This window comes from Lolium rigidum, chromosome 7 (assembly GCF_022539505.1).
Source record: "Lolium rigidum isolate FL_2022 chromosome 7, APGP_CSIRO_Lrig_0.1, whole genome shotgun sequence".
Taxonomy (NCBI): Eukaryota; Viridiplantae; Streptophyta; class Magnoliopsida; order Poales; family Poaceae; genus Lolium; species Lolium rigidum.
In genome coordinates, this window is record NC_061514.1 from 43623365 (window position 1) to 43639798 (window position 16434).

Here is a 16434-nt window from a genome sequence, read left to right on the forward strand (position 1 = left end):
CCGAGCGGTTCCGTCATGTGAGGATTTTCCTCGCCGGCGGAAATCTGCAATTTGTGCTTGATGCACCGCTAGGTGACCCTCCTGCAGAACCGAAACCGATGAAGTAAAGAATGTTTACGCGACTCGGAAAACTCGGTACTCTCAAGTTCGGTGTGCCCTCCTGTGCAGTCTGGAAGCCGATCTTCAAAAACGTTTTGAGCACCACGATCCTCATGAGTTGGTCAATGAGCTGAAAGCTATATTTGAGACTCATGCGGCCGTGGAATGCTATGAAGCATCGAAACACTTCTTCAGTTGTATGATGGAAGAAGGCAGCTCCGTTAGTGAGCACATGCTCGTTATGACCGGGCATGCGAAGAAACTCAGTGACTTGGGAATAGTGATTCCTAACAGACTGGGGATTAATCGTGTCCTTCAATCACTGCCACCAAGTTACAAGAACTTTGTGATGAACTACAATATGCGAGAACATGAACAAGGAGTTACACGAACTTTTTGGCATGCTAAAAGCTGCTCGAGATTGAGATCAAGAAAGAGCACCAAGTGTTGATGGTCAACAAGACCACCAGTTTCAAGAAACAGGGCAAGTCTAAGGGGAAATTCAAGAAGGGTGGCAAGAAAGCTGCCACGCCTCCTATGAAACCTAAGAACGGCCCTAAGCCTGATGTTGAGTGCTATTACTGGAAGGAAAAGGGACACTGGAAGCGTAATTGCTCCAAGTATCTGGCTGATCTGAAGAGCGGTCTTGTCAAGAAGAAGAAAGAAGGTATATCTGATATACATGTTATAGATGTTTATCTCACTGGTTCTCGTTCTAGTACCTGGGTATTTGATACTGGTTCGGTTGCTCATATTTGTAACTCGAAACAGGAACTAAAGAATAAACGAAGACTACTGAAAGATGAAGTGACAATGCGCGTCGGAAACGGATCCAAAGTCGATGTGATCGCTGTCGGCACACTTCCTCTACATCTACCTTCGGGATTAGTTTTAAGCCTAAATAATTGTTATTTTGTACCCGCGTTGAGCATGAACATTATATCTGGATCTTGTTTAATGCAAGACGGTTATTTATTCAAGTCTGAGAATAATGGTTGTTTTATTTTTATGAATAATATCTTTTATGGTCGAGCACCTGAAAAGAATGGCTTATTTCTGTTAGATCTCGATAGTAGTGATACGCATATACATAACATTGATGCTAAGCGAATTAAATTAAATGATAATTCTACTTATATGTGGCACTGTTGTCTTGGTCATATTGGAGTGAAACGCATGAAGAAACTCCATACCGATGGATTACTTGAATCACTTGACTTTGAGTCACTTGATAGATGCGAAGCATGTCTAATGGGAAAAATGACTAAGACTCCATTTTCTGGTATGATGGAGCGAGCTACTGACTTATTGGAAATCATACATACCGATGTGTGCGTACCAATGAGCGTAGCATCGCGCGGTGGTTATCGTTATGTTCTAACCTTCACAGATGATCTGAGTAGATATGGGTATATCTATTTCATGAAACATAAATCCGAAACTTTCGAGAAGTTTAAGAAATTCCAAAGTGAAGTAGAAAATCAACGTAACAAGAAGATTAAATTTCTACGATCTGATCAAGGAGGTGAATATCTGAGTTATGAGTTTGGCATGCATTTAAAGAAATGCGGAATACTTTCACAATTGACACCGCCGGGAACACCACAACGAAACGGTGTGTCCGAACGTCGTAATCGAACTCTCTTAGATATGGTTCGTTCTCTTACTGATTTGCCGTTATCATTTTGGAGTTATGCATTAGAGACAGCCGCATTCACTTTAAATAGAGCACCATCAAAATCCGTAGAAACGACACCGTATGAATTATGGTTTAATAAGAAACCTAAGCTCGTCGTTCCTTAAAGTTTGGGGTTGCGAAGCCTATGTAAAGAAGTTACAACCGGACAAGCTAGAACCCAAAGCGGAGAAATGCGTCTTCATAGGATACCCTAAGGAAACTATAGGGTACACTTTCTATCACGAGATCCGGAGGCAAAATCTTTGTTGCTAAGAACGGAACCTTTCTTGAGAAAGAATTTCTCACTAAAGAAGTGACTGGAAGAAAAGTAGAACTCGATGAGATTGATGAATCTTTACTCGTTGATCAGAGTAGCGCAGTACCGGAAGTTGTACCTGTACCGCCTACACCGGCAATAGAGGAAGCTAATGATAATGATCATGAAACTTCGAACGAGGAAACTATTGAACCCTGCAGATCGACAAGAGAACGTGCCACTCCTGATTGGTATGATCCTTATCTAAGTGTCATGATTGTGGACAACAATGATGAGGACCCTGTGACGTATGAAGAAGCGATGATGAGCCCAGATTCCAACAAATGGCAAGAAGCCATGAAATCCGAAATGGGATCCATGTATGATAACAAAGTGTGGACTTTGGTAGACTTACCTGATAGCCGCAAGGTCAGTCGAGAATAAATGGATTTTCAAGAGAAAACAGATGCTGATGGTAATATTACTGTCTATAAAGCTCGACTTGTCGCAAAGGGTTTCCGATAAATTCAAGGAGTTGACTACGATGAGACTTTCTCACCTGTAGCGAAGCTAAAATCTGTGAGGATTTTGTTAGCAATAGCTGCATTTTTCGATTATGAGATTTGGCGAGATGGATGTCAAAACGGCGTTCCTTAATGGAGACATTGAGGAAGAGTTGTATATGGTACAACCCAAAGGTTTTGTAGATCCTAAAAATGTCTGACAAAGTATGCAAACTTCAGCGTTCAATCTATGAACTCGAAGCAAGCATCAAGAAGTTGGAACCGACGCTTTGATAAAGTGATCAAAGACTTCGGGTTTATACAGTGTCATGGAGAGGCATGTATTTACAAGAAAGTGAGTGGGAGCTCTGTAGCATTCCTGATATTATATGTAGATGACATATTATTGATTGGGAATGATATATAACTATTAAGCAGTGTAAAAGGTTATTTGAATAATAGTTTTTCAATGAAAGACCTTGGTGAAGCATCGTATATATTAGACATCAAGATTTATAGAGATAGATCAAGACGCCTAATAGGGCTATCACAGAGTACATACCTGGACAAGATTCTAAAGAAGTTTAGAATGGACGAAAGTAAGAAAGGGTTTTTACCTATGTTACCAGGCAAGGTCTTGAGTAAGACTCAAGGACCGGCTACGGCAGAAGAAAGAGAAAGGATGAGTAATATCTCCTATGCCTCGGCAGTAGGATCTATCATGTATGCCATGCTATGTACTAGACCGGATATAGCACATGCTGTTAGTTTGACTAGCGAGATATCAAAGTGATCCAGGAATGGAACATCGGACAGCGGTCAAGAATATCCCGAAGTACTTGAAAAGAACTAAGGATATGTTTCTTTGTTATGGAGGTGACCAAGAGCTCGTTGTAAGCGGTTACACCGATGCAAGTTGGAACACCGATCCCGATGACTCTAAGTCACGGTCCGGGTATGTGTTTATATTGAATGGTGCTTCAGCGATAGTCGGGCAAGCTCAAAGCAGTGCACGGTGGCGAAGTCTTCAACAGAATCGGAGTACATAGCGGCTTCAGAGGCTTCATCAGAAGCGGTATGGATGAAGAGGTTCATTGTAGAGTGATGCGTGTGGTTGGCACGTCCGTTGGGAACCCCAAGAGGAAGGTGTGATGCGCACAGCGGCAAGTTTCCCTCAGTAAGAAACCAAGGTTTAATCGGACCAGTAGGAGTCAAGAAGCACGTTGAAGGTTGATGGCGGCGAGATGTAGTGCGGCGCAACACCAGGGATTCCGGCACCAACGTGGAACCTGCACAACACAACCAAAGTACTTTGCCCCAACGAAATAGTGAGGTTGTCAATCTCACCGGCTTGCTTGTAACAAAGGATTAACCGTATTGTGTGGAAGATGATTGTTTGCAGAAAACAGTAGAACAAGTATTGCAGTAGATTGTATTTCAGTAAAGAGAATTGGACCGGGGTCCACGGTTCACTAGAGGTGTCTCTCCCATAAGACAAACAGCATGTTGGGTGAACAAATTACGATTGGGCAATTGACAAATAAAGAGAGCATGACCATGCACATACATATCATGATGAGTATAGTGAGATTTAATTGGGCATTACGACAAAGTACATAGACCGCCATCCAACCGCATCTATGCCTAAAAAGTCCACCTTCGAGGTTATCATCCGAACCCCCTCCGAGTATTAAGTTGCAAAGCAACGGACAATTGCATTAAGTATGGTGCGTAATGTAATCAACAACTACATCCTTAGACATAGCATCAATGTTTTATCCCTAGTGGCAACAAGCACAACACAACCTTAGAACTTCCTGTCACTGTCCCGAGTGTCAATGCGGGCATGAACCCACTATCGAGCATAAGTACTCCCTCTTGGAGTTACAAGCATCTACTTGGCCGAGCATCTACTAGTAACGGAAAGCATGCAAGATCATAAACAACACGTAGATATAACTTTGATAATCAACATAACAAGTATTCTCTATTCATCGGATCCCAACAAACGCAACATATAGAATTACGGATAGATGATCTTGATCATGTTAGGCAGCTCACAAGATCCGACAATGATAGCACAATGGGGAGAAGACAACCATCTAGCTACTGCTATGGACCCATAGTCCGGGGGTAGACTACTCACACATCACACCGGAGGCGACCATGGCGGCGTAGAGTCCTCCGGGAGATGATTCCCCTCTCCGGCGGGTGCCGGAGGCGATCTCCTGGATCCCCCGAGATGGGATCGGCATTGGCGGCGTCTGCGGAAGGTTTTCCGTATCGTGGCTCTCGGTACTCGGGGTTTCGTCATGGAGGCTTTAAGTAGGCGGAAGGGCAGGTCAAGAGGCGGCACGGGGGCCCGCACCATAGGCCGGCGCGGCCGGGCGGGGCCGCGCCGCCCTATGCTCGGCTGCCTCGTGGCCCCTCTTCGTTTTGTCTTCGGACTTCGGAAGCTTCGTGGAAAAATAGGCCCCCGGGCTTTGATTTCGTCCAATTCCGAGAATATTTCCTTACTAGGATTTCTGAAACCAAAAACAGACAGAAAACAGAAGCGGCACTTCGGCATCTTGTTAATAGGTTAGTTCCAGAAAATGCACGAATATGACATAAAGTGTGCATAAAACATGTAGATAACATCAATAATGTGGCATGGAACATAAGAAATTATCGATACGTCGGAGACGTATCAGCATCCCCAAGCTTAGTTACGCTCGTCCCGAGCGGAGTAAAACGATAACACAGATAATTTCGGAGTGACATGCCATCATAATCTTGATCATACTATTTGTAAAGCATATGTAGTGAATGCAGCGATAAAAACAATGTATATGACATGAGTAAACAAGTGAATCATAAAGCAAAGACTTTTCATGAATAGCACTTCAAGACAAGCATCAATAAGTCTTGCATAAGAGTTAACTCATAAAGCAATAATTCAAAGTAAAAGCATTGAAGCAACACAAAAGAAGATTAAGTTTCAGCGGTTGCTTTCAACTTGTAACATGTATATCTCATGGATATTGTCAACATAGAGTAATATAATAAGTGCAATAAGCAAGTATGTAGGAATCAATGCACAGTTCACACAAGTGTTTGCTTCTTGAGGTGGAGAGAAATAGGTGAACTGACTCAACATTGAAAGTAAAAGAATGGTCCTCAATAGAGGAAAAGCATCGATTGCTATATTTGTGCTAGAGCTTTGATTTTGAAAACATGAAACAATTTTGTCAACGGTAGTAATAAAGCATATGCATCATGTAAATTATATCTTATAAGTTGCAAGCCTCATGCATAGTGTACTAATAGTGCCCGCACCTTGTCCTAATTAGCTTGGACTACCGGATCATCACAATGCACCGTTTTAACCAAGTGTCACAAAGGGGTACCTCTATGCCGCTCTGTACAAAGGTCTAAGGAGAAAGCTCGCATTGGATTTCTCGCTATTGATTATTCTTCAACTTAGACATCCATACCGGGACAACATAGACAACGAGATAATGGACTCCTCTTTTATGCATAAGCATGTAACAACAATTAATAATTTTCTCATTTGAGATTTGAGGATTGTTGTCCAAAGCTGAAACTTCCACCATGGATCATGGCTTTAGTTAGCGGCCCAATGTTCTTCTCTAACATATGCATGCTTAACCATAAGGTGGTAGATCTCTCTTACTTCGGACAAGACGGACATGCATAGCAACTCACATGAAATTCAACAATGAATAGTTGATGGCGTCCCCGATGAACATGGTTATCGCACAACAAGCAACTTAATAAGAGATAAAGTGCATAATTACATATTCAATACCACAATAGTTTTTAAGCTATTTGTCCCATGAGCTATATATTGCAAAGGTGAATGATGGAATTTTAAAGGTAGCACTCAAGCAATTTACTTTGGAATGGCGGAAAATACCATGTAGTAGGTAGGTATGGTGGACACAAATGGCATAGTGGTTGGCTCAAGTATTTTGGATGCATGAGAAGTATTCCCTCTCGATACAAGGTTTAGGCTAGCAAGGCTTATTTGAAACAAACACAAGGATGAACCGGTGCAGACAAAACTCACATAAAAGACATATTGAAAACATTATAAGACTCTACACCGTCTTCCTTGTTGTTCAAACTCAATACTAGAAATTATCTAGACCTTAGAGAAACCAAATATGCAAACCAAATTTTAGCATGCTCTATGTATTTCTTCATTAATGGGTGCAAAGCATATGATGCAAGAGCTTAAACATGAGCACAACAATTGCCAAGTATCACATTACCCAAGACATTAATAGCAATTACTACATGTATCATTTTTCAATTCCAACCATATAACAATTTAACGAAGGAGAAACTTCGCCATGAATACTATGAGTAGAAACCAAGGACATACTTGTCCATATGCTACAGCGGAGCGTGTCTCTCTCCCATAAAGTGAATGCTAGGATCTATTTTATTCAAACAAAACAAAAACAAAAACAAAACGACGCTCCAAGAAAAGCACATAAGATGTGATGGAATAAAAATATAGTTTCGGGGGAGGAACTCGATAATGTTGTCGATGAAGAAGGGGATGCCTTGGGCATCCCCAAGCTTAGACGCTTGAGTCTTCTTAATATATGCAGGGGTGAACCACCGGGGCATCCCCAAGCTTAGAGCTTTCACTCTCCTTGATCATGTTGCATCATACTCCTCTCTTGATCCTTGAAAACTTCCTCCACACCAAACTCGAAACAACTCATTAGAGGGTTAGTGCACAATATAAATTAACATATTCAGAGGTGACACAATCATTCTTAACACTTCTGGACATTGCATAATGCTACTGGACATTAGTGGATCAAAGAAATTCATCCAACATAGCAAAAGAGACAATGCGAAATAAAAGGCAGAATCTGTCAAAACAGAACAGTTCATATTGACGAATTTTAAAATGGCACCAGACTTGCTCAAATGAAAATGCTCAAATTGATTGAAAGTTGCGTACATATCTGAGGATCATGCACGTAAATTGGCTTAATTTTCTGAGCTACCTACAGGGAGGTGAACCCAGATTCGTGACAGCAAAGAAATCTGGAACTGTGCAGTAATCCAAATCTAGTACTTACTTTTCTATCAACGGCTTAACTTGGCACAACAAAACACAAAACTAAGATAAGGAGAGGTTGCTACAGTAGTAAACAACTTCCAAGACACAAAATAAAAACAAAGTACTGTAGGTAAAAACATGGGTTGTCTCCCATAAGCGCTTTTCTTTAACGCCTTTCAGCTAGGCGCGAAAGTGTGTATCAAGTATTATCAAGAGATGGTGTGTCAACCTTACCTTGGGCTTTGCCCTTACCTTTCTTATTGTTTTTCTTTCCCTTTGGTTTAGGAAATATATGATTTCCCCCTGGTATAGAGGTGAATTTCAGAGTGCCTTCTCCAACATCAATGACTGCTCCCAATAGTTTCAGCAGGGATCTTCCGAGTATGAGTTTTCCTGTTTCAATAACAAGATAATCAATAGATATTGTCCTTCCAAGAATGGTTGTATGCACACCTGCGGCTATTCCTTTAGGAACTATAATAGAGTTATCAATGAGAGTTATTTCTTCTCCTCCTTCATCAACTCCCCAAAGTTTCAAAGATTTATAAATACTTTCAGTGCATAAGGCAAAATTCATACATAATATCACAAGTAGGCATGGAGAGTTCGATCACCGATAACAATTTTAACAGCGGGATCCCACAATGAGAGTTTAGAGTTCACTAAAACTTGTTCAAGACGATTACGAACGTGGCAATAGTTATCATTCAAGCGAGATGTACTTATCTCGAGATTATTTAATCTACTATATATGCTAGTGAGGGCTGAATCAAAGTTATTAGCTGAATCATGTGATGCAACCAACTTCTTTATGGCATTAAAAGCTTGATCCCCATTGCAATGAAGGAAATCTCCTCCCACTAAAGTATCCAAAGCATATCTATAGCGAACCATAAGACCAAAATAAAAATTACTAAGGAGCAAACTTAGAGTCATTTGAGGTTCGGTTTTACGATAAGAAGTAAAAATTCTAGACCAAGCATCCTTAAAACTCTCCTCATCCCCTTGTTTAAAAGTGAAGACTAATTCTTCGAGCGAAGAAGTAACAGGTTCAGAGCTAGACATGGTAACAAAAGTAACTAATTTTTTTGTGTTTTTGATATAGAGTGCAAGACAATAAATAAAGCAAACTAGATAAAGTAAATGCAAGTAAACTATTTTTTTTTTGTGTTTTTGATATCGCAAACAAGATAGCAAATAAAGTAAAACTAGCAACTAATTTTTTTGTATTTTGATTTAGTGCAGCAAACAAAGTAGTAAATAAAACTAAGCAAGACAAAAACAAAGTAAAGAGATTGAGAAGTGGAGACTCCCCTTGCAGCGTGTCTTGATCTCCCGGCAACGGCGCCGGAAATTTGCTTGATGCGTGTGGTTGGCACGTCCGTTGGGAACCCCAAGAGGAAGGTGTGATGCGCACGGCGGCAAGTTTCCCTCGCAAGAAACCAAGGTTTAATCGGACCAGTAGGAGTCAAGAAGCACGTTGAAGGTTGATGGCGGCGAGATGTAGTGCGGCGCAACACCAGGGATTCCGGCGCCAACGTGGAACCTGCACAACACAACCAAAGTACTTTGCCCCAACGAAACAGATGAGGTTGTCAATCTCACCGGCTTGCTGTAACAAAGGATTAACCGTATTGTGTGGAAGATGATTGTTTGCAGAAAATAGTAGAACAAGTATTGCAGTAGATTGTATTTTAGTAAAGAGAATTGGACCGGGGTCCACAGTTCACTAGAGGTGTCTCTCCCATAAGACAAATAGCATGTTGGGTGAACAAATTACAGTTGGGCAATTGACAAATAAAGAGAGCATGACCATGCACATACATATCATGATGAGTATAGTGAGATTTAATTGGGCATTACGACAAAGTACATAGACCGCCATCCAACCGCATCTATGCCTAAAAAGTCCACCTTCAGGTTATCATCCGAACCCCTCCAGTATTAAGTTGCAAAGCAACGGACAATTGCATTAAGTATGGTGCGTAATGTAATCAACAACTACATCCTTAGACATAGCATCAATGTTTTATCCCTAGTGGCAACAACGACAACACAACCTTAGAACTTTCTCATCACTCGTCCCGGTGTCAATGCGGGCATGAACCCACTATCGAGCATAAGTACTCCCTCTTGGAGTTACAAGCATCTACTTGGCCAGAGCATCTACTAGTAACGGAAAGCATGCAAGATCATAAACAACACGTAGATATAACTTTGATAATCAACATAACAAGTATTCTCTATTCATCGGATCCCAACAAACGCAACATATAGAATTACGGATAGATGATCTTGATCATGTTAGGCAGCTCACAAGATCCGACAATGATAGCACAATGGGGAGAAGACAACCATCTAGCTACCGCTATGGACCCATAGTTCAGGGGTAGACTACTCACACATCACACCGGAGGCGACCATGGCGGCGTAGAGTCCTCCGGGAGATGATTCCCCTCTCGGCGAGGTGCCGGAGGCGATCTCCTGGATCCCCGAGATGGGATCGGCGTTGGCGGCGTCTCCGGAAGGTTTTCCGTATCGTGGCTCTCGGTATCGGGGGTTTCGTCACGGAGGCTTTAAGTAGGCGGAAGGGCAGGTCAAGAGGCGGCACGGGGGCCCGGACCATAGGCCGGCGCGGCCGGGCGTGGGCCGCGCCGCCCTATGCTCCGGCTGCCTCGTGGCCCCTCTTCGTTTCGTCTTCGGACTTCGGAAGCTTCGTGGAAAAATAGGCCCCTGGGCTTTGATTTCGTCCAATTCCGAGAATATTTCCTTACTAGGATTTCTGAAACCAAAAACAGCAGAAAACATCAACTGGCACTTCGGCATCTTGTTAATAGGTTAGTTCCAGAAAATGCACGAATATGACATAAAGTGTGCATAAAACATGTAGATAACATCAATAATGTGGCATGGAACATAAGAAATTATCGATACGTCGGAGACGTATCATAGAGCTTGGTGTGGTTCCTAGTGCATTGGACCCACTAGTCATATACTGTGACAACATGGGTGCCATCGCCAATGCACAAGAACCAAGGTCACACAAGAGGCTGAAGCATATCAAGCTGCGTTACCACTCGATTCGCGAGTACATCGAAGATGGAAAAGTAAAGATTTGCAAAGTACACACCGATCCGAATGTAGCGGATCCGTTGACTAAAGCTCTCCCTAGGGCAAAGCATGACCAACACCGAATGCCATGGGTGTTAGGTATATTACAATGTAATCTAGATTATTGACTCTAGTGCAAGTGGGAGACTGAAGGAGATATGCCCAAGAGGCAATAATAAAAGTAGTTATTATATATCTTTATGTTTATGATAAATGTTTATATACCATGCTATAATTGTATTAAACCGAAACATTGATACATGTGTGATATGTAAACAACAAAGAGTCCCTAGTATGCCTCTTAACTAGCTTGTTGATTAATGGATGATTAGTTTCATAATCATGAACATTGGATGTTATTAATAACAAGGTTATATCATTATATGAATGATGTAATGGACACACCCAATTAAGCGTAGCATAAGATCACGTCATTAAGTTATTTGCTATAAGCTTTCGATACATAGTTACCTAGTCCTTATGACCATGAGATCATGTAAATCACTTATACCGGAAAGGTACTTTGATTACATCAAACGCCACTGCGTAAATGGGTGGTTATAAAGGTGGGATTAAGTATCCGGAAAGTATGAGTTGAGGCATATGGATCAACGAGTGGGATTTGTCCATCCCGATGACGGATAGATATACTCCGGGCCCTCTCGGTGGAATGTCGTCTAATGTCTTGCAAGCATATGAATAAGTTCATAAGAGACCACATACCACGGTATGAGTAAAGAGTACTTGTCAGGAGACGAGGTTGAACAAGGTATAGAGTGATACCGATGATCAAACCTCGGACAAGTAAAATATCGCGTGACAAAGGGAATTGGTATCGTATGTGAATGGTTCATTCGATCACTAAAAGTCATCGTTGAATATGTGGGAGCCATTATGGATCTCCGGATCCCGCTATTGGTTATTGGTCGGAGAGAGTACTCAACCATGTCCGCATAGTTCGCGAACCGTAGGGTGACACACTTAAGGTTTGATGTTGAAATGGTAGAACTTGAATATGGAATGGAGTTCGAAGATTTGTTCGGAGTCTCGGATGGGATCCCGGACATCACGAGGAGTTCCGAAATGGTCCGGAGAATAAGATTCATATATAGGAAGTCATTTTATAAGATTTAAAATGATCCGGAAGGTTCTACGGAAGGTTCTAGAAGGTTCTAGAAAAGTCCAGAAGAAATCACTAAGGAAGGCGGAGTCCCGGAAGGACTCTACCTCCCATGGCCGGCCAACCCTAGGAGGGGGGAGTCCACCTTGGGCTCCACCAAGGTGGCCGGCCACCCCTCCCAAGGGAAGGTGGGAATCCCACCTCTAGTGGGAGTCCTAGCTTGGGTAGGTTTCATGTGATATGGAAGGTTTTGGTTTGGGGTCTTATTCGAAGACTTGTAGACCAACTCTTGGGTGTTCCACCTATATAATGAGGGCCAAGGGGAGGGGGCCGGCCACCCCAACACCACAAGGTAGCCGCACCCCTTAAGTGGCCGGCGCCCCCCTCTCCCCAAACCCTAGCCGCCCCACTCCTCCTTCTTCCCCGCACGCTTAGCGAAGCTCCGCCGGGATTCTCCACCACCACCGACACCACGCCGTCGTGCTGCCGGATTCAAGAGGAGCTACTACTTCCGCTGCCCGCTGGAACGGGGAGGTGGACGTCGACTTCATCAACACCGAACGTGTGACCGAGTACGGAGGTGCTGCCCGTTCGTGGCGCCGTGATCAAGATCTTCTACGCGCTTTTGCAAGCGGCAAGTGAACGTCTACCGCAGCAACAAGAGCCTCATCTTGTAGGCTTTGGAACTCTTCAAGGGTGAGTCTCGATCATCCCCTCGTTGCTATCGTCTTCTAGATTGCATCTTGGCTTGGATTGCGTGTTCGCGGTTGGAAATTTTTTGTTTTCTATGCAACGAATCCCAACAAGACCCACACGTCAACTTTTGAGGTTGAGGACACGAACCCACCTAGCTTCCCAATGCCGCATATGATTGAAGATCTGACCAACGACAACTTGATGGCCAGCGAACCCGAAACATCATTTGCAACAGCTGCAATGCCCTTTTGTCTGAAGCCCCGATGCATGCCAACCCCCTTCTTGACGAATGACACACCCTCTTGAGGAGGAAGGTGGATAGAGAAAGTGGCCATGTCATGATGTTCTTCTTCAAAATTAGGTAGTACTAGAATGGAAGAATAATGGTAGGAATGCAAGTTACAATCGTCACTCACGGTAAGCAATAACAAAATAATAACAAAGCCACCACTTTTAGCACTCTAACAAGCACAATGAAAAAACAATTCAACACTATGAAGCTTGTTAAATGCTCTTCGTTGCTTAGTGTCATGTATAAGCGGATTGCTGGTACAATGAGAAAAAAACTTAACATTTTAGGACCAATCCTCGTACCAACTATCGTGTTTCCACATTGATTACACAACAATGAAGATCAATTAACATAACCAACAATATCACCAAACATCCATCTACCTCATCCGCACACTTCATCCTGAAGCAGGAGTTCCAAAATCTTGCATACAACCTTCAGATTCACTAAAGATGGATCTGATGCTAACACATATAAGCTACTAGAGCTAGGGTTAGATGTTACTTATAACACTCTGACCATCGAAGGACGAAGACAACATCTCTCGGAGAAGTTGAGGAAGAGGAACTTGCCGCTGCTGAGCTCCGCCGACCGGAGTAGATTGCGTTGCTTACTTGATCGTTGGTGAAGAAGCTTCATGAGCTCAATTTGGGAAAAGATACCGTTGGATTTGGCGGTGAAGCGGAGTGGTGTAAATAAGCCGTGTGAATCCTGGGAGGTGACCCAATTTTTCCTGCCGGTTTTTCGTGGATGCAAGCGAGCTTCAATCATCCTCCCATGCACGAGAGCATGAGAAAATGCCGACTTGCTAGAAAAGGTCGATTAGGCGTTCCGCACATACTGTATGGTAATTTAAGAAGTATAATTTTTAGGACCAATCCTCGTATCAACTTTCGCGTTTCTACATTGATTACACAACAATGAAGATCAGCTAACGTAACCAACAATATCACCAAACATCCATCTACCTCATCCCCACACTTCATCATGAAGCAGGAGTTCCAATATCTTGCATACAACCTTCAGTTTCACTAAGATGGACCTGATGCTAACACATATAAGCTACCAGAGTTAGGGTTAGATGTTACTTATAACGCTCGGACCATCGAACGACAAAGACAACATCTGTCGGATAAGTTGAGGAAGAGAAACTTGCCGCTGCAGAGCTCCACCAGCCAGAGTAGATGGCGTTGCTTACTTGCTCGTTGGTGAAGAAGCGTGATGAGCTCAATTTGGGAAATGATGGCGCTGGATTTGGCGGTGAAACGGAGTGGTGTAAATAAGCTATGAGAATCCTGGGATGTGACCCAATTTTTCCTGCCGGTTTTTCGTGGATGCAAGCGAGCTTCAATCATCCCTCCCACACACGAGAGCATGAGAAACTACCGACTTGCTAGAAAAGGTTGATTAGGCGTTCCCGCACATACTCTATGCTAATTTAAAAAGTATAATTCTTCGGGATAACCAAATGCATGATTTTTGGCCTACCGCCGAGCAATTGAAAACGTTCTAGAAGTAGCAGTGAACAATCTCTGTTTCGGCGGAGTGCGGGTATCCGAGATAAGAAATTCCAAAGGAACTTGTCGTGTCAAATTCACGCGTTCCAATCAGATACGATGGTTCACAATGACATCACCACACAGCATAGTAGATTAGTAGGAGCATGCTAAAATCCATTTTATCAAAATAAATAAATAAAAGAAAACAGGATCCCCAGCAGTGCGTCACGTACGTGGGCGGTGTAGGTTTGGACTGTGCACGGGTACTGCTGAGGCCACGCACGGCGCGTGCGTCCAATTTGCTGGGGGCTGTTTCGTGCACCCATACATGATTGTACCTTTCCCGGACGTACAGGGCGACGAGACCGAGAGGATAGTAGAGTTGACAGTGGACTGAGCCTGACCGGAGTAGAGTGAACCATGAGCGAATGATTGATGGCGCTGTTGGACACGACGTGTCTCTCGCCCTGCTGTTGCTCGTCCTCCCCGTCGGCCCGCCCATCCTCGGATTCGCGCACCATCCATCGACACCTCTCCAGTTTTTCTCCTGTTCCCTTCCTGCAGATGCAGCGCCGCTGCCTGCACGTACGGGCCGCTCTTGGATCCACGCGCGCGCCCACATTCTCCGGTCGCCATGATGCGGATTAGCTGCGGATGCTACACGATTAAAGTTACTAAGAGCATCTCCACTCGTTGGCGCTCCCCACGGCGAAATCCGGACGAAACAACCGCCGGATTGGACGAAATTAAGTCGTGGGGAGTACCGTATTTCCAGTCGTCCACCCGGAGTTCGGCGGACATAGTTTAAATTCAAACAAAGCGTCGTCCCGCGCTACAAGTATGGCCAGTTGATCGGCAAAAGGAGCAAAAGGATCGGCCACGGATCGGCGATCGGAGGAAATTACACGAAACGAGGCTCATCGGCGGTCCCGGCCGGCACGGCGGTGTCCAACGGACCGGCTTCCTCACACGCCGTGGCCGAAGCGGCTGCGGCGATCGACGACGAAGCAGCGGCGGTGGACGTCGAAGCGGCGGCGGTCGACGAGGTAGACGGTGAGGAAGCCGAGGTGGGAGCCGGCGGAGACGACGAAGGACTGGCCGGAGTGGCTCGGAGGATGTCGACTGCGGTGGCCCCGGTACCAATTCCTCGTCTCCTCGTCCATCGGTTCCATGTTGCCGCCGCCCATCGGGAACGCCAAGTCCGTGTTCCTCTTCTTCGCCGCCGCCGTCGTCTTCGGCAGGGCGATCCGCACGCCTTGGTTGGCGAGCATCTCCCGCCACCTGCCGTCGAACTTGTCGTTCCTCCCGTCGGCTCGCGACCTCAAGTCGGCCCGAGCAATTGTCGATCGACGCCGCATCCCGTCGGCGGGATTGCCCGTCTTTTTGAGCTCTTTGAGCTTCTTCCGGCCGAGTTCGGGCGCCCTTCCGCCGCGCCGGCCGCCGGAGCGTCGGGGTTGTACGGCTCGGTCTTGCTCTTCGAGAGGGTCGTGCGGGTTTCCTTCCACTTCTCGCAGTTCTCGAGGCGGGCGTAGATGTTCGGGAACTTGAACCGCATGCCGGTGTCGTCCGAGTACATGTCCAAAGCACGGCGCGGCTGGGGAAAAGAGTACGGCGATACGGGTCAGCTCACGACGATGTACCTCGGTGATGCGGGGTCGACGGAGCATACCTTTTGCTCCAAGCCGTGGCCGCCGATCGGCCGTTCTTCGACCTCCTCCCGTATGCCGTGCCATTTGCCGCACGCCGTCCGCATGATCCCCCAATGGGTGGCCATTGCCTTGTCTCCCCGGTACACGTTCATGTTCGTCTTGTTGAAGTAGGGATCGACGAGTTTGCGTTCCTCGTACGCCTGCTTCACTCGAAGCCAATATGTGTCGAACGTCTGATTGGCCCCGTTTATGCCGTTCATGGACACGGTCATCCAAGCTTCGGCGAGGCACTCCTCTTTCCTCGGCGTCCATTTGATACGCGGTTCGGCAGGCGGCGAGTCCTTCTTCCTCTTCTTCTTCCCCTTCGACAGGTTGGCGGCGGCTTGAGTTGGCTCTTCTTCTTCTTCGTCTTCTTCTTCGTCTTCTTCTTCGACGGCTTGGCTTC